Below are 24,536 nucleotides of genomic sequence, written 5' to 3'. Positions count from 1 at the left end.
TGATGCTCTGGGCGCGTTGCAGACTACAACACCCATGATGCTCTGGGCGCGTTCCACATTACAACACCCATGATGCCCTGGGCGCTGTCATTCCTCCTCCCTCCTCTCCGAATTCGCGTGACGTCGCCCCGGGGTGGTCACGTGACTTCGCGGTGGCCTCAGCGTTGCTTGTGGGTCCCGAGCTGAGAAGAAGCGACGTCACCCGGGAGACGCGGGACAGAGGAGGTGAGACGGGGGAGCTGGAGGGGTCGGGAGCGGGATAACAGGAGGGGGTGCTGAGCAGGGTGGGGGGAAGAGATGTATAGAGGAGGGAGAGATGACAGCAGGAGGGAAAGAGGAGCAGAGAGAGGGGGCACTGGTGTGTGTGTAGGTGGCTGGTGATGCAGAGATGGCAGGCTAGATTCCTGTCACACAGAGGGGATTAATACCATGTATCACGGCCGGTGGCACAGAGACCCGTCACATGAATCACAGGCTATTTTATTAGTGCGGTTTGAGCTGGGGGGGAGGGCGCAGCACCTCGGTGTTGCACCCTAGGGCTTTTTATGGAATAAGTACCACATCTCCCTGTGTACTGATATACAGATATACCGACGGGGAGGGTGAGTCACTCATTGGGATGCAGTGTATCTGACATTTGCACACACTCTTTTTTGCAATGTGTTGCAGACCCATCTGGTAGCGAAACTGTTTTTTTTTTCACTGCAGTGGTCTTATACTTAATTCTCAGTAGGCACCTACTCTAACAAATCTGAATATTTCCATTAAAAGGCTTTTTCTTAATCCCGCTATTCCAGTCTAATCCATTTTTTGGTTGGCACAATGACAACTTTATATTGACGTGATTTTGAGACCCCAGCTTTTGATGCTTTTTTCCACTTATCGATGCTTCGGTACAGGTAGGGAGCTGATATTGCTGTTCAGGACGTGCTGACAGGTGCATGCGCGAGCTGCCGTTTGCCTATTGGGCGAGGGGAATCGGCGCATCACTACTCGTGAAGCGAGCGTACGGACACAGGGATATGGTGCTATTGAAAATGACCTTACTCGTGAGTGTCCTCAACCGGGGTATGTCAAGTCAGGAGATAATGAGGGCATGCTTGAGTTTTTTTGTGTGGAGTGACCGAGGAACGTGCAGATTGTGGTAATATTGCGGAGCATGAAGGATAAATCAAATACTTCACCTCGACCGACCGTGTGCCTAAGAGGCTGGCTGGATGAATAGTAGTTTTATTGACTGTGACAGAAATGGAGCAATTTGGCCTGGTTTAGGTGGGATTTTAATGAGCTCCATTTTAGGCAAAAACAAAAATGCACACAGAGCGCACCAGAACGGGTCCATTTTAGGCATGTTAAGTTTCAGGAGGCAGAGAGACAATCAGTGACTTGGAACTGAATATCAGGAGTAAGCTTCGTGATATTTGAAATCAAAGATGCCAATGACTACATCAAGTGAGGCAAGTGGTTCCCAAACAGAGCCCTGAGGCACACCAACAGACACATTAAAGCTGCAGACCAAGCAATATCCTACATTTGTGTTTTTTAAATAAATCTGTTCTGTACTATGGGAAAATACTTCTAGCATTTTTTATTTTTAAAACAACTCTGAATTACATTTTTAATGTATTATGTAACAAGCATTTTTTGTTTCTATAGCAACCATTTACAAAGTCACATCCTGTTCCTCTTCTGAAACAGGCTCTGGCACACCCTTTTTGAGCTCTGCCTTCTCTCTAGCAGTGCACCAATTGTATCTAGTGACTGCCTGGTCACATGGTCTTCCCCACAGAATTTTGCATCTTTGGCCCTCTTCTGCTGCACTGGCAGACATTTAGTGAACCCCAAACTAAATCTTCGCCGATCGATCACAGAACGGATCGATCGGCAACTTAGCTAATTACTTATTGCATGGCTTGTATTGTTACACATATTAAAGGGGGGAAAAATTAATAAATAAAAAAATAGCACCTTGGACTGCTGCTTTATCAATACAAACGGAAGAGACAACACTGGAGACATTGAAGGAGCAGTTGCTTTGTTTATGGATAGGAAGGGCGTTAAGGATTTGCAGGAGTAGAGAGAGGGGGTTCGATCATGTCAAAAGCAACAGAGCGGTCAAGCAAAACTAGAAAGGAGGGTAGCCCTTAACATTTTTGTGTAGTTCATTTTCTACTTTGAGGGCAGTTATTGTGGCAGGCAGATTGCAATGGGTCTAAGACAGAGATGCGCAAACATGCTACGCCCCCCTGCCTGCTCTCCCCCAGTGTCGCCGCCCCACCCCTTACCTTTTAATCCGGCATCAAATGAAACCGCGTGTCATGTGACCCCTGTGGCGTCATTTGACACCGCCTTGCCATGGCGACGTGCCACCCGAAGCCAGCAAAAATGAAGTGAGTGAGTTACAGAGGCCTCGCACTGAAGAGCGCGGGGTCGCTGTAACCACTGCGCTCTCCCCCCCCCCCACAAAAAAACTAGCGCACCCCTGGTCTGACAGTGTTGACAATTTGAGTAGGTAAGAATAGACCAGATGTTTGAGAAGCTTGGATGCAAAAGATTGGAGAGAGGCATAAGATCAGTAGTGTTTTTAAAGATCGGCATGACTATCACATGTTTTGAAAGGAAAGCTGCATGAGCTGAGTGGGGAGTTATAAATGTATAGGGAGTTGGGAGCAAGAGGTCAAATGAGATGGAAGGGAATTAAGTCAAGGTTGCATTCCCTTTTTGTTCAGTGGAGGTAGAAAGTGCTTGCAGGAGGTAACCAACAATAGAAAATGGGAACGTGGGTTCCAGTTCTGAGAATTAATAAGTGTTGAAGTATTGTTCTTAAGCCTGAGGAATGGCAGAGTTGGACCAGGACAGGACAAATGTGTAGTGGAGGAAGTTAGAGAGCGAGAGTGCTAGATTTCCTCCTGAGGAGCGAGTATAGGAGCGTAGGAAGCATGTAGATTTTAGGTCATGGTTGAGTTGAAGCGGTGTGAGCGCCAGAGAATAAGTGGAGTATTCTGGTTGAGAGAGGGGAAAAGGATAGAATTGTATTTATATTTATTTATAAAATATTTTACCAGGAAGTAATACATTGAGAGTTACCTCTCGTTTTCAAGTATGTCCTGGGCACAGAGTTAAGACAAATAATAAATGTTTACAAATACAGTTACATAATGAACAGGGTATACATTATATACAAGACATTGCAATTATATATAAGACTAGCTGATATACCCGGCGTTGCCCGGAGGCCGTGAGGGGGGGTGTGAAAGGCAGGGGGGGGGTGTGAAAGGCAGGGGGGGCGTGAAAGGCAGGGGGGGGGCGTGAAAGGCAGGGGGGGGCGTGAAAGGCAGGGGGGGCGTGAAAGGCAGGGGGGGGCGTGAAAGGCAGGGGGGGGCGTGAAAGGCAGGGGGGGGCGTGAAAGGCAGGGGGGGCGTGAAAGGCAGGGGGGGGGCGTGAAAGGCAGGGGGGGGGCGTGAAAGGCAGGGGGGGGCGTGAAAGGCGGGGGGGGGCGGCGTGAAAGGCGGGGGGGGCGTGAAAGGCGGGGGGGGCGTGAAAGGCGGGGGGGGCGTGAAAGGCGGGGGGGCGTGAAAGGCGGGGGGGCGTGAAAGGCAGGGGGGGCAACACACACACACACAGTGTGACACACACACACACTGTGACACAGACACACAGTGACACACACACACACACACGTCACTTAGAGCGACACACACGCGACACCTACCTGTAGTTCAGGCCGCCGCCATCTTCTCACTCGGCGCCGCGAGGGAACTACTTCCGGCCGCCGCCATCTTCACTCGGCGCCGCCGCCATCTTAGGCGCATCGCGAGGGAGGAAGGGGGTCCGCTGCCTGTTCCCCCGCCGGGGATGGAGATGAGGCGCAGCGAGATCCGCTGCCTGTTCCCCCGCCGGGGATGGAGATGAGGGGAGCGGGAGCGCCGGGAGAGGTGAGCGGAGGGGGTGTAATGTGCGCGCGTGTGCACAGGGACATCTCACTCGGCGGCGCCGCCATCTTAGGCGCATCGCGAGGGAGGAAGGGGGTCCGCTGCGCGGGGATGGAGATGAGGCGCCGCGAGGTCCGCTGCCTGTTCCCCCGCCGGGGATGGAGATGAGGGGAGCGGGAGCGCCGGGAGAGGTGAGCGGAGGGGGTGTGTGTGTGTACACAGGGGTGAGAGTGTGTGTGTGTGTGTGTACACAGGCCTGACAGTGTGTGTGTGTACACAGGGCTGAGAGTGTGTGTGTGTGTGTGTGTGTGTGTGTGTGTGTGTGTGTGTGTGTGTGTGTGTGTGTACAGGTTGTTGTTTCACAGGGGTGACTGTGAATGTGTGTGTACACAGGGGTGACAGTGTGTGTGTGTGTGTGTGTACAGGGTTGAGTGTGAGTGTGTGTACAGTGTTGAGTGTGACACTGAGTGTGTGAGTGTGAGGGGGTGACTGTGTACCAAGGAGTCCTCAGAGGTTCTGGCCGTGTGGTGTGACTGCAAGTGTGTGAGAGTGAAGGAGGTGATGTCACAGTGGGGCGTACCTCTTGGCCAATGAGTCACGGACCAATCAGATTCACCGCAGATAGCACTAACCTCACTAACCATTCGATTTTATATATTAAGATTGTCAGAATCAGAAGTAAAGTGGATGGAGGAGTGGATGTTGGGATGGATCCAGGGCAGAGCAATCAATAGAATATAAATTGCGTGTGTAGTGGTGGAAGGTTGGAGAAATAGTGATGAGTATCAGAGCGTGGAAAATGGGAAACGGGAAAGTCGGAAAGTGATCCGTTTCTAGTAAAAACATGGTTTTACTAAACGGTGCCAGCTCTTACCAAGTGTGATCTCGGGCAACCCCTTGTAACCTATCTCTGATGCCTAGGGCCCGCCACGAAACACCTGCTGAAAACCACTTGTTTAGATATAATCTCATTCACATAAAAGATAAGTGCAAAGATGTGTCTAGTAATTCATTGGTTATTCATGGAGAAACGCTGGGTTAGAATGATCATTCTACACCGCAGTGAATTTATAAGCTCCTTCGTTGCCAGATGTGCATGCATCGCTGTGCAGAGCACCATTTCCATGGGGGTTCAGAGGTCACTCGCAATAAGCAATTTGCATTATCTCTTAAACGATTGTTTCATGGCACAGTGTCATGTTTGCATCTCATTTCCTTGGGACAAAGCCAATATTTACATGTCAATTTGGGTTACCTTACCATCCATAGCAACAGGTTCTCATCAGATAATCCAATGCTTGGAGTTAAATGCTTTTGTCATCCATCCTTCTTCTTCCTTTTTTTTTTTTTTTTACACTAAACTCGTGGTTTTGAGTAACCGTTTCCCAAGTCTCAAATTTGTGTTAAAGTACAACATTCAAGAGGTTTGAAAGGAAGAGACAGTTATTGTGAATAGTTTCTCTCCTGTTATTCCACAAAATGTAGCTACAGGAACAGACATTTTTTTTTTCTGTCTACAACGATTAGATTTTTAGCACTGAAATCTGTGGTAGATAATGTGTGCGTATGTATCTATATCTGTTAGTCCACAGAGTGAGTACTAGTAATGACCAGCTTTCTGGGTTTTCCCTTCATTTTACATGTTCTATTTATGTAACATGTATGTTGTATATAGAAAATTAATCTTATTAAGCCCACCTACATTTTGTTTTTGTATTTGTGTGCTATAAACTGTATGCCGCCCTGAAGTATATTCAGACAAAGTGACTCGCCCGGCGTTACATGGTGCTGGTCTTCATTTTGTACAAGTCTCCCATTTCAGAGGCTAAACTGGGATGGAGGGGAAATTTGACCCCCACTAAACTTACCCATGGTGCACAGTGTAAAGGCGCGGAGTATCTTTATACAGTTACAGAAAAGTTATTATAAAGAAGTACTAAAGATGACTTTACCTCTTACAACAATGTGTTCCAGTCCATGATACACCGTTGTTTTTACTTTCTGAATCAACAAGCTGTGCACTGTTTGCACTTCCCCTTCTCCCTATGGCATACTTTCTTCATGATACAACCTGTAAAATATCATCCACAAAATCACCAAATTTATAGGGGCTTATACTATATATGGCAAAGTGGCCGATTGGCTGTTTTTTAGGTGAAATTCCCTCTAACTTCAATGGGGTTTTGTTGGTGAAAACGGCCCAGTTGGCCACTTTAATAAGGCCCTTAGTAGGCACTTACTGTTTTTTACATTGGTGATGAATATTGTTGCTGACCTCACTAGTGTCGCTCTGATCAAAATCAGAACCCATGTGTACATTTTGCTCAAAATCTAAATATTATCTATGTCTGGATCATTGAATGGAATATCTCGTCTTATTTTTTGCTAATCCAATGTTAAACATGCCATTCTCACATTTCTTTATACAAGTGTTACTGCCTATTCCACAATTCACTGTCATGCTAAACCATGACTCACCATGACCGTCGGCCAATGCTGAAACAACCGAATCGAGGTTTATGGACATGTTCCCTGACACAGGGCACAGCGATGCAAGTGAAAAATAAAGGCAGAGCCAAATTCAAATCCCACAAACAAAAACATTTTCAATATGCAGTGACTCAACATGAATACAGAACAATGCCTAAGGAAAAGTATGTTTTTGGTTCTCTTTCAAAAGTCCCTCACTCAACACTCTGCCCTGAGGCTAGCGGTTGCCCCGCCCTGAGGCTAGCGGTTGCCCCGCCCTGAGGCTAGCGGTTGCCCCGCCCTGAGGCTTTGAGCAAGTCGTATAACTTTTCGTTGTCTCTGAAATGAATGCCATATAGAAGAGCACAGATTCTGTATCTTGGACCCCGCGTTGTACTGGAAATAATGGGATAAATGTTGTTCATAAACACACTAGTCCGAGTGTGAGTGAGTGGTTACTACTATGTAACTAATACTAAACCTAGAGATTCACCCTAATTTGAATAATATTTTTTTGATTAAGGGGTTGTTTGAGCACAAACCTCTGGGTCTAGGTGTCAAACGCAGGTTTCCCTTTCTGCATTGAAGCATCCCATTGCCCTGCGCTACGGGCTGTGATACACTAGGAGATTAAATGTTATATGCGCAGACCGTTTAACACTCGTGTCAGCTGCCTTAGTTTCTACCTCCGTGGGCCTTCTCCTTTCCCTGTTTTATTTATTCATACATTTATCCCTGGGGCCTAATTTCAGTTTCGCTTTAGTTAAGAACTGCTTGATAAATGCACTCATTGAACCTCCATGGGTGAAATTCATCAGCTCCGTTTCATCCCTTCATTGCTATGTAAATACATTGCTGGAAATGTTCAAGTTAAACATATGTTGGGTATAAATTGTGTGAAGATCTGTAACTTTGGTGCAAAAATATCAAAGGATTTAGCATAATCCCGTTGAAGTTTGTATGTATATTTTTATTAATAAAGCATCAACCATGCACACATCTCGCAAAACAACCATAAGAAAGCATTGTTATAAAACAGCATTGACTGGGCAGTGCCACTTACATTTTTACAACATATAACTGTAATTTTGGATACGTAGCAAGAATCAATCAACATTAAATGTAAAAATATAAATTTGTTTCCTCCAAAAGACAAATACGTTTTTTAAACCAGAATAAGGTGCGCTGAGTCCTTCCCCTGTAACGTACTGGATCAGTAATACCTTTTATGGAGTATGCAGCTAGGGAAAGAATTGCCCTCACATTTCTGGAAAACAAGTACACAGACCCTGCGCCCCTCCCAAATTGGCTTGCAGTGTATTAGTGAAATTCTACATTTTGATCCTAAGTCTAATAACAAAGGAACCCTTTAGTTACATCTTTTGATCAATGAAACGTTTTCTGTTTCCTTTCTCTGCGTAATTCTAATCTTATCTCTGGTGCCCATTGTGTGTTCCCTTAATCTCTCTGGCTAATGGTGGCAGCATAATTAGTCTTTACACGTAGCGACAAACTGGGGATAAACAATTTGCCTCTATACTTTTAGGATAACGCAGTGAGCTTCAGTGTTGCAAATGACCAGGATTAGAACCAGTAGTATTACGGTAATTAGACGGGTCGCTCGCTAAATTGTAGGTTCTGACAGAATTTGCATGCAGATTTGGTTTAATAGTGGCTGATTAATTACAAATATATTTCCTCTGGTAGGCAGCTCCATTGGAAACTAAAGAAACGGATGGAGCATACATAAAAATATAAATAAATTATATTGTAATGAGCCTTAATAAGTCCAACTATATTTATTTGTTTTTACTTATCTGATCTACGTTTTGGTGTGCACAGTCATGACTTGTGCACAACAGAAGTAGACACGAATCAAGTTAAATAATCATTTGTTGAATGATTAGAAGCAGGAATTCATCTGAAAAATGAAATTGGCTTATCTGAACCAGGGGGTCCCTCAAAGCTGATCTGGGGGGCCACTGACTGCTGGGGAGACCTGCTAGTTCACAAGCAGCACAAGTTTACATTCTAGTAGTTTCTTTGACATTTTTCTGAAACGTGGTTGCCAAGGTCACCAAATAGAAAGCAGCGACTTCGTCTCCCAATGATGTTGTAGCTTCCTTTTGGTCACTGGAGGCTAGGCTGGCCAGGTTGGAGCTCAGCGTTAAAGGCTAAAGCGTGTAATATAGTGCGCACGCGCGTGTCAATTAGAATTGCCTGTGTACATTTTGCTCATAATCTAAATATTATCTATGTCTGGATCATTGAATGGAATATCTTGTCTTATTTTCTGCTAATCCAATGTTAAACATGCCATTCTCACATTTCTTTATACAAGTGTTACTGCCTATTCCACAATTCACTGTCATGCTAAACCATGACTCACCATGACTGTCAGCCAATGCTGAAACAACCGAATCGAGGTTTATGGACATGTTCCCTGACACAGGGCACAGCGATGCAAGTGAAAAATAAAGGCAGAGCCAAATTCAAATCCCACAAACAAAAACATTTTCAATATGCAGTGACTCAACATGAATACAGAACAATGCCTAAGGAAAAGTATGTTTTTGGTTCTCTTTCAAAAGTCCCTCACTCAACACTCTGCCCTGAGGCTAGCGGTTGCCCCGCCCTGGGGCTGGCCGTGGCCCCGCCCTGGGGCTGGCCGTGGCCCCGCCCTGAGGCTAGCGGTTGCCCCGCCCTGAGGCTGGCCGTTGCCCCGCCCTGAGACTAGCGATTGCCCCGCCCTGAGGCTGGCCGTTGCCCCGCGGCTAGCGGTTGCCCCGCCCTGAGGCTAGCGGTTGCCCCGCCCTGAGGCTAGCGGTTGCCCCGCCCTGAGGCCTTGAGCAAGTCGTATAACTTTTCGTTGTCTCTGAAATGAATGCCATATAGAAGAGCACAGATTCTGTATCTTGGACCCCGCGTTGTACTGGAAATAATGGGATAAATGTTGTTCATAAACACACTAGTCCGAGTGTGAGTGAGTGGTTACTACTATATAACTAATACTAAACCTAGATTCACCCTAATTTGAATAATATTTTTTTTGATTAAGGGGTTGTTTGAGCACAAACCTCTGGGTCTAGGTGTGAAACGCAGGTTTCCCTTTCTGCATTGAAGCATCCCATTGCCCTGCGCTACGGACTGTGAAACACTAGGAGATTACATGTTATATGCGCAGACCGTCTAACACTCGTGTCGTCTGCCTTAGTTTCTACCTCCGTGGGCCTTCTCCGTTCCCTGTTTTATTTATTCATACATTTATCCCTGGGGCCTAATTTCAGTTTCGCTTTGGTTAAGAACTGCTTGATAAATGCACTCATTGAACCTCCATGGGTGAAATTCATCAGCTCCGTTTCATCCCTTCATTGCTATGTAAATAGATTGCTGGAAATGTTCAAGTTAAACATATGTTGGGTATAAATTGTGTGAAGATCTATAACTTTGGTGCAAAAATATCAAAGGATTTAGCATAATCCCGTTGAAGTTTGTATGTATATTTTTATTAATAAAGCATCAACCATGCACACATCTCGCAAAACAACCATAAGAAAGCATTGTTACAAAACAACATTGACTGGGCAGTTCCACTTACATTTTTACAACATATAACTGTCATTTTGGATACGTAGCAAGAATCAATCAACATTAAATGTAAAAATATAAATTTGTTTCCTCCAAAAGACAAATACGTTTTTCAAACCAGAATAAGGTGAGCAGAGACCTTCCCCTGTAACGTAATGGATCAGTAATACCTTTTATGGAGTATGCAGCTAGGGAAAGAATTGCCCTCACATTTCTGGAAAACAAGTACACAGACCCTGCGCCCCTCCCAAATTGGCTTGCAGTGTATTAGTGAAATTCTACATTTTGATCCTAAGTCTAATAACAAAGGAACCCTTTAGTTACATCTTTTGATCAATGAAACGTTTTCTGTTTCCTTTCTCTGCGTAATTCTAATCTTATCTCTGGTGCCCATTGTGTGTTCCCTTAATCTCTCTGGCTAATGGTGGCAGCATAATTAGTCTTTACACGTAGCGACAAACTGGGGATAAACAATTTGCCTCTATACTTTTAGGATAACGCAGTGAGCTTCAGTGTTGCAAATGACCAGGATTAGAACCAGTAGTATTACGGTAATTAGACGGGTCGCTCACTAAATTGTAGGTTCTGACAGAATTTGCATGCAGATTTGGTTTAATAGTGGCTGATTAATTACAAATATATTTCCTCTGGTAGGCAGCTCCATTGGAAACTAAAGAAACGGATGGAGCATACATAACAATATAAATAAATGATATTGTAATGAGCCTTAATAAGTCCAACTATATTTATTTGTTTTTACTTATCTGATCTACGTTTTGGTGTGCACAATCATGACTTGTGCACAACAGAAGTAGACACGAATGAAGTTAAATAATCATTTGTTGAATGATTAGAAGCAGGAATTCATCTGAAAAATGAAATTGGCTTATCTGAACCAGGGGGTCCCTCAAAGCTGATCTGGGGGGCCACTGACTGCTGGGGAGACCTGCTAGTTCACAAGCAACACAAGTTTACATTCTAGTAGTTTCTTTGACATTTTTCTCAAACGTGGTTGCCAAGGTCACCAAATAGAAAGCAGCGACTTCGTCTCCCAATGATGTTGTAGCTTCCTTTTGGTCACTGGAGGCTAGGCTGGCCAGGTTGGAGCTCAGCGTTAAAGGCTAAAGCGTGTAATATAGTGCGCACGCGCGTGTCAATTAGAATTGGCTGTGTCCAGGCCTGGCGTACTATACTTCAGCAGCGCGCGGCAGTGAGCGGTGGCGTGGCAGATCACAACAAATACATGAAAATTAATATTTTTGCGCTGCTGCTGCGCCACGTGACGCTGCCAAGCCAATCGCAGCGCGGCTATGGCTGTGACGTCTATAGCCCATGCTCTCTTGCCGCGCACGCCACTACTTACAATTAATAAACAAAACGCGCGCGCCACGTGCATGCGCAACGCCGGGAACGCGCACCAGCGCCTACTATATAACAAGCCTTATTGTATCTTGCACATCAAAAAGAAATGAAGTAGAATACAGGACTATGCACGTTTGTGCTTCTATTTGCATAGTAAATTATTTATCACTAAATTAACCAGTAGGACTCTTTAAGTTGCAAACTTGCTTCATGCTGATGTAGGTTAGATGTTTTTTCATCATCTAGATCTGCTCCCCGCTCCTACTCTGCTCCAGGCAGGGACTCTTGGGACTCATTGACATTAGCTGTTCTGCACCAGTGATCCTTTGGGAACTGATGCATACACCAGTGACTGCTCCGCTAATCTTTTATCAGCTGTCAAACTTCAGCCCTGACACAAGCTCTGATGCATCTTACAAAGTTAATATTTGATTCCTGACATTCTCCCTTCTGCTAAATAATATGCACCTTGTGCTTACCTACTATCTACCTATCTACTTTATTGGGGCATCAGGATATGGGCCCGTATTTACTATGCAGTGTTATTCCATTAGACGTACTTGTGCCATATTTAATATGCAGTGTTATTCCATTAGACGTACTTGGGCCCATATTTAATATGCAGTGTTATTCCATTAGACGTACTTGGGCCCATATTTAATATGCAGTGTTATTCCATTAGACGTACTTGGGCCCATATTTAATATGCAGTGTTATTCCATTAGACGTACTAGTGCCGGAAGACTTGCTTGCGGCCCATTCAAGTAACGTGCCCTCTGCTGCCAGACTGTGTGGATCCCTTATTGTAGTTTCCATGAGGTGTGATAGGATTATTAGCCCAGAGAGAAGCACCAGGTCCCTGATAGCTCACTGGGAACATAAATTATCTTTCTAATGATGTTGGGGTGGTAGTTTGTTTGGTAATGGGGGATAATTTCAGTGAAATACAGTATATGAATGATCAAGTTTGTCGCCCATGTAATTTTTTAATAGACCATTATGAATAAAGTGATTTTCTGTCGCCATACAGGAGAACTTTGGTGTGTGTGTGGATAATTATACACTTAGTTTGTAAGCTCATTGTGGCAGACTCCTTTTCCTAAATGTCTTCTCTTGTGTATGAAGTGCTGATTTTTAATTATAAAGATAGATTTTTTTTATATATATATATACACACACACACACACACACACACACACACACACACACACACACACACACCATATATCATTACAGTAGCTGTGGACCGCGGCAGACTTCAAGATTCAGCACCCCTAGGCACTTGCATGTGGCTGTCGCCCTCCTTCCACAGAGGACAAAGAACTTTGTATTCGCAGCTGCATTCAATCTGAACCCCTTCAGTGTACATTTGCGTCGCCCCAAAGCGGGACACTTTGGCACAGTCATAGGGTGTAAGCCATTTGGTGATGTTAAAGCTTCCCTATTTCAATCTGAAACTCCCCAGGCCTTTATCCCCTGTACCCAATCTTCCAACTCTATCTGTTCATGAAATGTGTGAATTCACTGTATAACCCTATTCTTTTAATGTAACCATGTATTTTTTGTTCCTGTGTGCCCAGGACTTACTTGAAAACGAGAAGTAACCCAATATATCACTTCCTGGTAAAACCATTTAAAAAAAAAAAACGCAGTGTCAAAATGATGCCGCGGACGTCGCGTTGCCACGGTAATGCGATGTCATTTGAAGGTGCGTCGTCCCGTTACCATGGTGGTGACGTCCGCGGCGTAATTTTGACGTTGCAATTTGGGAGGAGGAGGGCGGCATCAAGGAGGCAGTTGCCATGTGGAAGTGCCTTCCCATCGGGCCCGATAGGCCTGAGAGCGCAGCGTCTGTATATGGGGGGTGGACATTTTTTTCCACCGCCATAGGCCCTGGCCTAATGGGAAATCCGCCACTGTGTGTGGAGCACACGTTACGTCAATTTTCTGTAGCGTGCTAAAAATGTGGTGGAAATAAGATCTTACGAACAGGCACAAACACTTAAAAGTGGATGAAAAAATGAGAGCATTGCCCCCTTCTCTCTCTCTCCTTTTTTTTTATTTGCCCCCCATGATTGTAGCCGGGGGTCCTTTGGAACTAACCACATACTTTTCAGCTCAAGGGATCCAGAGATGCTGTTGGAATTAATTGCAGCTTTTTAAAGGGGATTTAAATGACAGTTTAATTGGAAGCCGTAACCACTCGTGTTGCGGCGTCCTATTTGCCCAAGAGGTCGCAGGTATTTTGTTTCCCGACGAGGGCGATGTAAAGCCGGTAACTTCATCAGGACAGTACCTCAATAAGAACCAGTGGGTCCCTGGAGCTGGAAAAAGGCGTGTTTCAGCTCCGGCGGGTTCTCGCTTCCCATCCAGTTAAAAATTTTTTTTTTTTTAAAGTTGGGGTCCATTGCTGCTTTTAAGGTGCTGATAAAGTATATCTGCTTCTCCTATGCTTCTTGCCCCTGTGGGAAACCTTCATGTAACTTATTTTCGTTCTAATATGTTTCTATTTCAGAATGAATCGAGGCGTCCTGCGTCCTGGACTTTGATTGCTCAATGTGGCAAGTAGAGGATCCTTCTCTCTTTGGGATGCTAATGGACATTCCAGTGTAAACTGGCAACATGGTAAGTTATTTATTTTCTTCTTATCCGTTTAACCCTTCGAGTTTTCAGAGGGGTCGCGGCACGTGCCACTTGGGCATATTGCAGTCACGTGACCGCGGGGGCCATTTTGCAGGAAACGGAAGAGGAGGCGTCCTCCGTTTCCTCACTGGACAGATAGGAACGTAGGACACGATCTAAGCGGCAAGCCGCAATTGGGAATTACGTAGTCACTACGTCATGGGGAACCCAAAGGTTTTCCTCCTAGGGCGCTATTTTTGTTAGATTGCATCTGGACGTGGATTTGTTTTTTAGTTTGGTATGAAGCAGGGGGTCTCCGGAGCTGAACTACATTCATTTCAGTTCTGGAGACTCCTTGCTTCCCAAGATACCACCAGAGCTCATGCCGGTAGCAGCCCTGGCTGGGGACACAATATGGCGGCACAGGAGCCAATAGGAAGATGCAATGTCATCAGCTTCCTAATTGCCCGCATGGTGCCGGACATTTACCAACCAGGACATAATCAGCATGAACTTCTCTGGTCTATTTCTCACATCGTGGGGCGCTTTCAGAACTGAAATTAATGGGGTTTAGCTCCAGAAACACCCTGCTTCATTGCCTATTTTAAGAATAACAATGATGAGGAAATGCTCCTCTAAGCAGGGATCTCGACTTCTTAAAATGCCATTTGTTCTCAGTTGATTTGCGTGTTTAGCTATGATGTTAAGTTCCACCCTTCAGCTGAGATAGGATATAAACTTCATTATGGGAGGACCGATAAATAGACCCTCCTCTTCCTCCCGTGGTGGTTTTTTTTTCCCCTTCTTTCCTACGTTGCTGCGGTAGATGTTTGTATTTTTTCTGTAATGTAGAGGAGGCTTACCTGACTACTTAGTAGTTGATCCACGGGAGTTGTCTGTCTCTGTCTTTACCGGTGAAGCCTGGACGTCTTCTGCACCTCGCACAAGAATCAGGCTTTTACACTGGGAAGCCTCCACAAGTACTGCAAAATAAGGTGCGAGTGCTACAAGCATAACTAAGGATACAGGTACTGCTTACAAATGTGCAAGTTTATCTGACCCAAGCCAATATTACCTTACAATCATGGATGCAGTCTATGCAAAGACTACTATTACAAAGTTTCCAAGGTAAGCCCCAGGAAGACAGTAGTAGGTATTGTGATTTTTGTATTATGTTGGGGCTCCAGGATCCCAACTCGAGGATCCAGAGCAAGAGCCGGCTACTAGGGAAAAAGCCGCGAGAAAAACAAGACGGTGTGCTGCTTTCCACAGGAAAGGATTTCATACCCCCTACCTCAAGTATGAAGGAAAACTAATGCCGAGGCATGAGAGGCTATAGGCCCTGAAGTGATTACTCGAGAGCAACCTCCTGGCACAGAGGCCAGAGCTCTCATTCGTGGATCCACAGGATCTGGACCCAAATATAGAGTGACTGGGAAGTTCGCAGGAATTGAAGAGATCTTGAACATCCCACGTAGGGACTCCAGCAATTTCAGGACGTTTGGGCACGAACTATTGCAGATTCCTGGATGCTCAACGTTGTCTGTAGGGGATACTGCATGGAGTTCAAGACATCCGGAAGACACGTGCATAAGATCCTGACAGCCAGGAAACAAGCTGGCAGGGTAGGCCTAACCAACAATGTCCGTGTCTAACGACCGAGCGATTCAACGGTTCAGCCACGAGAGAAATATCAAGGTATCTACTATCCAATATTCCTCTTAAAGAAGGCGAATGTAACATTCAGGTCCATACTAGACGTAGTGGGAGTAAACAAACTGTTCCAAGTAAGGTGGTTCCAGATGTCCCGCAAGACAATTATTTCAGCAGTGGACCAGGGAGACTGGCCTGTGTCCGTAGATCTGAAAGATGCCTACATCAGCATGCCTGTATGGTAGACACAGAAGGTATCTAAGATTTGCAATTGAGGTAAAGCACTATCAAATTGAAGGCACTTCCATTTGGCCTCTCAACTTCGCTTTGCCCATTCATTAAAGTGTTAATAACCCTCATCGTCAAATTAAGGAAGGTGGAATTCCACTACCGTGACGATATCTTAAAAGCATGGAGTTTAGTCCAGTTGCTCCAGCATCTATCATCTCACATCACAGCTGGCCAGTCAACACTGAGGAAAGTTAACTAAATCTGACCTAAGATTCTTGGGAATGCAGTTGAACATGTAACTGAACATGGTTTTTCTTCCCTCTGGTAAAAGGGACATTTTTGAAGGAGATGATCAAAGCAGCCAGAGTCAGCAATCCATGGCAGGGCTTGTCAATTCATGAAGCTGATAGGCACTTTACCTGCAACCATACAGGTGGTAAAATAGGCCAAATAGCATAAAGGTACGTTCGAACAGAACTTGTTACACCAATGGCACAGACGGGCAACAAACCTAGTTCAATTAAACACATTACCTCAAGACGTAAGGAATCCCTGAAATGTTGGGAATGCGATAGAAAACGTAAACAGGTTGTCCGCGCTATAGTATTAAGTTTGGCTCGTACTTACGACAGACACAAATGGTAGAGTCTGAGGTGCCTAACTTTAGAGGCTATTCCCTTCGGAAGTCACAAAATGTTGGCAAACATTTTTAGAATTATGCGTCGTAATGAGGCGATCAAACACTTCTCACAACTATTACGAGAGTGCAGCGTGAAGGTCAGGTCAGACAACCGCGCAACGGTTACCTATATAAGGAGGTACAAGAAGTCCTGCACTCTTATACCTTATGTGATACATAAAGTTTGGCACCCTGCAGACGCACTTAGCTGAATGCCCTCCCCCTGTCTCTGTACGTTCTTCCGACCAATTAGTAAGCTCTTTGGAGCAGGGACTTCTTTTCCTACATGTTACTTTTATGTCTGAAGCACTTATTCCCATGATCTGTTATTTGTATTTATATGATTGTCATATGTATTACTATGAGGCGTAATGGGAGATTATGAATTTTTGTGCAGTGTTCCGAGAGGCAAGGCTGTTTAAACTTTTGAAATTGTTTATGATGTACTTCTGCTTTTAAGAACCGAAAGCAAGAAGGGGTTTCAACAAATAAGTCTGTACAATTCTTTTAAAAAAAAAAAAACCGTCATGTCCACGACTGTGTTTTGCCCAGTATTATTGAAGCAGAGCACCAGAGATAAAGGCTCATATTTTCTAAGCTATGCTATTCAACAAGATACTTTCCGGCACCACTTCTGAATAGTACTGCTCGGTAGGTCCAAAATCTAAATGCTAACTGTGTCTTGCGTTGCATTCCTCATTAATGCCCATCTAAAGACCCAGTAAGTTTGGGGCATCAGTTTGTACATCCTCCCTTCATTTCTTTGCTGCAAAATGGTGTGTGTGCAACCAGAGAGCAGCGTTTGCTTCTTGCTGTAAGAGCCAGCACAAGGTTCCACATTGAGTCTTTTTGAATGGAGAGCCGACACCCTATGTTGACTGCCGCCTTTCCACAAGAAAAGGCAACAGCTGTATGCTACAAGGAGTTCCTGACAGCGCAGACATGATCCTTGTATTTAAGGAAAGGATCATGTGACCCCTGTGTTTATCTCTATGATCAGATCATTGAGCACTGGCTGGTGGGTGTGGGAGTGGATAGCACCACTTGTTAAACAGAGCATGAGTCCTAAGGCTAAGGCCCCGGTCACGGCGCTCTAATGCGCGCCCGCGCTTTCGGCTGCGCGTTCCGGCGATTCCCCGGTCTGCAGCTCACTGCAGGAGCAGAGACCGGGGTCGGCGTGCCGGAGGAGTGACGGGGGCGCGGCCATGACGTCACCCGGCAGGTTCGCCCTCATTGGCTGAACCGCCGGGGGGCGTGCCTAGCCGCTCGACACGAGTTCCTGCTCTCAATTCTATTGAGAGCAGGAGTAGCTCTCGCGCGAGCGCTGCGGCCCCCCCTCGCAGCATGCAGCGGGGGCAAGGCCTAGGCTATCTTAGGAGGGAAGACAGAGCACTCGCATGAAGGAATTAAGCTATTCATGTATTTGACAGCCAAGGGCCGTTTTGTTTTTTTGGCTAATATTTTATATGAAATACCCAAGTTTCCACTTTATCTCACTCAGCCTGAGGTACTAAATATTCGATTGGAAACAGTCTAGGGCTGCTCCTCACAGGACCTAATTGAAGAGAGTGTTGTATTCTGTTTGCTGGGGTGTACAATGATAAACCACTCTATTGCAGTGCATGAAATTTTATCTTCACTTCTGCACACTACCACATCGCCATCCTAAAGGTGTTTCTCAGGGCACCAACAGTTTAACTTAGATTATGGGATCCTTGCTGGTCTAGGGGTGGTTAGTGGATCATCCCTAGTTTAGAGTTAGTTTTATGCTGAGATTTAATTTTCTGTTTGATACCAGCTCAGCTTTTCCTTCAAAATTGTTTTTTTTTTATTTTTTATTATTGTGTTTTAATAGGCGACTTAGAATACCACTTATTTAGAACCCCTTAAATGTAGCCTTCCCTTGTAAAATCCATTGTTCCTGTCACTTAATGTTTCATTCCTACTTCTCTCCCTCTATAAGGAGCCAGCGGAACTGGGCACTTGAGAGTTTCAGCCGTTTCTGTCTGTGCATTTTGACAGAACGTGATTTAGTGCCACTCCAAAGATATCAGTCACTTGGCACAACAAAGGGATTTGACTTGCACTTCTATAATCTTTAAGTACAACTCACCAGGTGTCTGTAGTTGGAGATCCTGCGCTTACTTGGCAAGCTGTTGCTAAGTAGTTGATTAAGTGAGGTAGCTACAATTGATCTGGTTGATGGTACTCACGGTGCAGTGCTTGCTTAACATACATTTTATAGAAATTACTTCCTCTAGCTCAAAATTATGTTTGGCAGTGTCCTGTTCAAGGCATCAATTGCTCAATTTTTGGGTTTAATAATTCTAAACGAGGATATACTCCATAACTGTATCGTATATTTGAGCTCATTTAGCTCCTTGAAACCCTGATCCCTAAAAGTGCAATCCAACATAGTCAGCCAATTGAATTTCTTTGGTGCCTTGGAATAAGGAAGTGGTTGTCAAGTGCTTTCTTATCCCACCCTGCACTTATCAGCGAACCAATAAAGTTAAGGAGAAAGGGAGACTGGCTGTACAAGCATTTGCTGGTCACCTAGTAACATCACACAAAAGGGAGCAGCAGAGGAAATCAAACCCCTCCTGTCTAACTTTTAAAATATAGAATAAAAATACTTGGTGATATCAGAGTTTGAGTAAAAAAAGGTATTAATTACCCAGATCAGACCCCTTAAACATGTCACTGGAATTAGTTCACTTTGGTCCTTGGATGTATTGTCCCTTGAGCGTTCCTCAGCACCTCAAGAAGAAAAAAAAATCAAGATGTTATTTCCATCAAAATCACCTTTACAGCAAGTAAAAATGCATTGCAGGGGGTAGCCAGTTCGTGAGCACTGATTAGATACCACTTCTTACCTGAGGCATCTGGGATTCGCACTACCACATCAAATCCTGGGAGGGAGACTTTCCCTGGCTTGGCGAGGGTTGACAGGTAGAGGCTTTTGCCAACAAGTTTAGAAAAGTCTGGTAGCAGATTTCATTACATCTAATTCGGGGGATCACAAATTTTTTGGAGCTGCGCCCCACTGCTTGCTCCCCATCGCTTTCGCGCCCCCCTCACCTAGTATGGCGGCGTCAAATAACGCTGAGGGGGTCACGTGATGTCACATGACCCCGTTGCCATAGAGACAGATGCGTGGCTCTGCAGGACCCCAGTAAGTGAGTTGCAGAGACCTTACGTGATACCCGGCATTTCTTTTTAATGCTTCGGAAGAGCGCGGGACCTCTGCAAGCACCCGTGCCCCCCCCCCACCCCCAAAAATAATCCAGCGCCCCCACTTTGCGCACCACTGATATAATTTATCTTTTAAAGTCACTACATTAAAGTAAAGCCAAGTACCAACAGTATTTTGCAAGTTACAAAAGTTACCAAGCTGCCAGTTCCAAACTTTTGTCCCTTACAGGTTATACTTTGTTGAAATACTATGATGCATAAGGTGTTTCTCTGAGGGAAGAAGTGGAATATCCCTGTGTTAGAAGTGGTTTTGTTGCTTCTGAGAAGCATATCCGCACATCATTTACTGGATTATAGTGTTTTTGTGCATTTAACATTCGCATTAAAACTCCCTACATATTTATCTCACGAACAAGATCTGTCCTTACATACCTCCAGGCCTAGTCCATACCTGTACTGACTGATCCAGAGAGATGCTTGTGCTTTAAGTCAGCTGAAGCTTCATGACTCCAGAGTCTCTGCCCTAGATATTGATTGTTATGGTTTTTAAGCATTGATATAACTGGAAGGGGCTGCGTTCTGGGCAGTGTTCCCCACTGCTGTTGAATGTAGAGCGGCAGTGCATGGACTTGCTCCCGTAATGTTGCAAGGACTCTCTGTTCCTGGTTGTTTCCCAGACTGTAAGTGCAGCAAAGAGGCAAGGAAGGGAGGCGGGTTGCCAAAATTGGATCGTGGTGCACCTTGCCCTAATACTCAACGTGAGACTTCTTTTTAGGGCTAGTTACAGATGCTGTATAGCTATTTGTAAATGTTACCTTTGTATATACCCTTGTATGTATATAATATAATAGTCAAATGCATCTCCAGGAGATAAAGCGGCTTGCCTAATGATACACACAACTGCCAGACGGGACGAAACAGTGACCTACATAGGGATGTATCAAAGAAAATTCCATCCCCCTGTCAGCTGGCCACTTGCACATTTGCCAGCAGTAGCAGAGCAGGGACCTAAATCGACAGCCCAACTAGGAAAAAAATTAAATCCAAATGTTTTCATGCGTTTTATGTAATGATATGTCTGTTTGTTTTTTAAAGGAGCCATAGAAGCAATATGCTACTTTTGTTTTTTTTTTTGTTTTGTTTTTTGTTAATCAGTTCTGTAGTATTAGATAATACTTTATTTATTTCTTTTTGAAAATTAAACTCTTAATCCAATTCCGAAGGTGTTTTAATATACGGAGTATCTTTTTGATTTCTATAGCAGTTTTAGCACCTCCCAATCAGTGCAAGATCTTGGCAACACTTCCCTGTTTGTGCTAATTTGTTGCCATTATTCCCAGCTGCAAACTGTAACAATAGATGTTACCTTGGTAATATAAGGATACATTGTAGCTGCTGAGTTACACCGACTGAAAGATTGATTTGAAATTGAAAGGCAGCCATTGAGTGAACCCTGGGAAACAGGATTTTGCTGATCGATCACAGGATAACTAATCGATCGGCAGCTTAGGGAATTAGTTTACAATAAAGGGAATCAAAGGCTGCATATTAAAACAAACTTTTTTATTTACGCTGCTTGGACTGCCTGTTTAATATGTTGATAATTGCTCAATAGTAGCTAAATGAAATTCATCCCAAGTAATGAACTTCATGGTTTTTCCTTTGCACCTCTCTGGTGTCCAGCTGTCACTTCTTGTCATATCCTTTATGGCTCTGCCTGTGACAGGAACCATTTGTTAACAGCAGGAGGGGATGTTTGAATGGGGGGGAGATGATTTAAGGATGCCGTTTTCAATGGAGACTGAGTTTCTTCAGCAGTGCTATATCACTGGAGTTGTAGACGGCAAAGCCATTGTTGGACGACAGGTGACATGCACCGCGTGGGACCTTCACCACCGATTCCAAACCCGTGGGCTTCGGAGGCCGGCTCTCGCTCTCTTCCCACTGCCTCCAGGTCGGCTGTTTCATTACCGTGCACTCGTGATTAGTGTCCTGCTCCTTTTCTGTGCTCATCACAAGTTCTGAGGGTAAGTAAGACAGGATTAGTGAGCATAGTGGCATTAAGCAGCTCATAGGGCGGGCGGGAAGGCATTCCTATACATGGATGCAACGTCCCTGTGCACCAGAAGTGAGAGAGGTACATCTCCCCCATATCACCCTCCCCCCCAAATCACTGTCTGTCCCTATGACCTCTGCCTCACGGAATGTTAACCTTTTAACCAAAAGGCTTATGGGTAATTTGTGGCTCTTCTGAGGAGTCCAGGGGCGTACACGCAGCCCTATATCACATTACCCACCACTAATTTATGCTGGAAGATAATTTGGTTAAATTGTATCTTTCTGCCTATGGAATGACATTGATGTCTTAGGCCGCGCTCATGGTGGCAGCGTCGCTAAGTGCGTGCGCATATCCGGGGCTCTTACGTGTTTTATCTATTTTAATTACGCAAGTGCCCGTCCGCTGCCCCTGGTGGCGCTGTAGCACGTCGACGCTGCTACATTTTGTCTGTCAAGTAAATTTGTCATTTCGGGCTTTAGTTGCGTCACGTAAGCTGGTTCAGCCAAAGAGGACGAACTAGCTTCATGATGCACCCATGACGTGTTTGCCACGCCCCCGATCGCCTCCCCAATCTCCTGCAGCCAAGAGCACAGATCGCTGGGGCTGCAGGAGCAGCGCGGTAGCGTGCGGCCTTCACTTCCTTTAACTCCTGTAGCATATAGTACATGACATCACCAAAGTGGCCACATGGCAAACTCCTGTTCTGCTTTATTTTGCCAATGTGCAAAACTGTATTTTATTTTTCTTCTTTTTAAAAACATGTTGTTGTTGTTGTTGTTGTTGTTGAAAAAAAACAAGACACTACTTAAGAATGTCAGGTGCACCCCGTGGCAGTCAGACAGACTTGTGCAGAGTCAGAGGGGAGAAATGACCAGGATCTTATGGAAAGATGTAATGAAGACAAACAATGGTAGCCTCATGTCATGAATAATTGTTTGCAGGGCTTTAGCTCACACGTCAGAAAATAATACATGTTTTTTTCATGTTTATTATATATGTTACATAGTAGATGAGGTTGAAAAAAGACGTATGTCCATGTTATGCTTGTGAAAGCTCTCATATTTGTTTAGTTAACAGAAAATACCAGTTTGCATACCTATTATTTACTGTACACTGTTAATAATACAGTACAAAGTGGTGGTTTAATATTATAGTGGCAGTTTCCACGCCCCACCCACCCACGTGTCTGCGGCCTTGTGAGAACCCCCCCATTTTCTCTTACATTCCCCCTTCTCACACACCTCACTCCCACCCCCTTCTTACACTCCCATCAACCTTTCCTTCCCCCCTTTCTCTCTCTCCACCCCACCTCTCCCACTCACATGTATTTTCTCCCCTCCCCACCCTCCGTAACCTCCCTCCCCAATATACGCGCGCACACATACCGTAACGTACACACAGTGAGACACACACACAGTGAGACACACACAGTGAGACACACACACACACAGTGAGACACACACACACACACAGTGAGACACACAGTGAGACACACACACAGTGAGACACACACACAGACACAGTGAGGCACACACGGTGAGGCACACACACACACACAGTGAGGCACACACACACACACAGTGAGGCACACACACACACACACAGTGAGGCACACACAGTGAGGCACACACAGTGAGGCACACACACACAGTGAGACACACACACACAGTGGCTGACACACACACACACACACAGTGGCTGGGGCACGCGCACTGACGCACATTAAAATAAGCCCTCTTCCCCCCCTTGGGGTCGGTAAGGTGTCTGTGAGGGTCTGTGAGGGTGGTATAAGGGGGGCTTGGGGCATGTGGACTTATCTGGGGCCCGTGGATGTCTCTGCTGATGCCGCATGGCCGGTGCACAGGAGAGTCCAGCAGGCCTGGGGAGGGAGGGACAGAGGGGCGGTGCCGAGTGAAGGGAAAGGCCCGGCAGGAGAGAAGGGAGTGGGGTGATGCTGAGGGAAGGGCCCGGCCTCCATGCAGGAGAGAAGGGAGTGGGGTGGTGCTGAGGGAAGGGCCCGGCCTCCCTGCAGGAGAGAAGGGAGTGGGGTGGTGCTGAGGGAAGGGCCCGGCCTCCCTGCAGGAGAGAAGGGAGTGGGGTGGTGCTGAGGGAAGGGCCCGGCCTCCCTGCAGGAAAGAAGGGAGTGGGGTGGTCCTGAGGGAAGGGCCCGGCCTCCCTGCAGGAGAGAAGGGAGTGGGGTGGTGCTGAGGGAAGGGCCCGGCCTCCCTGCAGGAGAGAAGGGAGTGGGGTGGTGCTGAGGGAAGGGCCCGGCCTCCCTGCAGGAAAGAAGGGAGTGGGGTGGTGCTGAGGGAAGGGCCCGGCCTCCCTGCAAGAGAGAAGGGAGTGGGGTGGTGCTGAGGGAAGGGCCCGGCCTCCCTACAGGAAAGAAGGGAGTGGGGTGGTGCTGAGGGAAGGGCCCGGCCTCCCTGCAGGAGAGAAGGGAGTGGGGTAGTGCTGAGGGAAGGGCCCGATCTCCCTGCAGGAGAGAAGGGAGTGGGGTGTCTGTGAGGGTCTGTGAGGGTGGTATAAGGGGGGCTTGGGGCATGTGGACTTATCTGGGGCCCGTGGATGTCTCTGCTGATGCCGCATGGCCGGTGCACAGGAGAGTCCAGCAGGCCTGGGGAGGGAGGGACAGAGGGGCGGTGCCGAGTGAAGGGAAAGGCCCGGCAGGAGAGAAGGGAGTGGGGTGGTGCTGAGGGAAGGGCCCGGCCTCCCTGCAGGAGAGAAGGGAGTGGGGTGATGCTGA

General features: G+C 45.9%; 1 protein-coding gene across 2 annotated transcripts in view; it reads left to right on the top strand.

Annotated features, from left to right (window-relative positions):
• The first annotated feature begins 65 nt into the window (after positions 1–65).
• CNST (consortin, connexin sorting protein) overlaps positions 66–24,536 on the top strand; it is a 117,727-nt gene continuing 93,256 nt past the window's right edge. Inside the window, exons 1-2 of one of the 2 annotated variants that reach the window (XM_075597071.1) lie at positions 66–225; positions 13,867–13,976. The gene's annotated coding sequence lies outside the window, so the exon portion shown is untranslated. The remainder of the gene's footprint in view (positions 226–13,866; positions 13,977–24,536) is intronic. The other variant, XM_075597072.1, reaches the window with a different exon arrangement.

Source organism: Ascaphus truei, chromosome 4, assembly GCF_040206685.1.
Source record: "Ascaphus truei isolate aAscTru1 chromosome 4, aAscTru1.hap1, whole genome shotgun sequence".
Taxonomy (NCBI): Eukaryota; Metazoa; Chordata; class Amphibia; order Anura; family Ascaphidae; genus Ascaphus; species Ascaphus truei.
The sequence above is the reverse complement of the archived record's forward strand: the minus strand, read 5'-3'. Positions and strand labels throughout refer to the sequence as shown.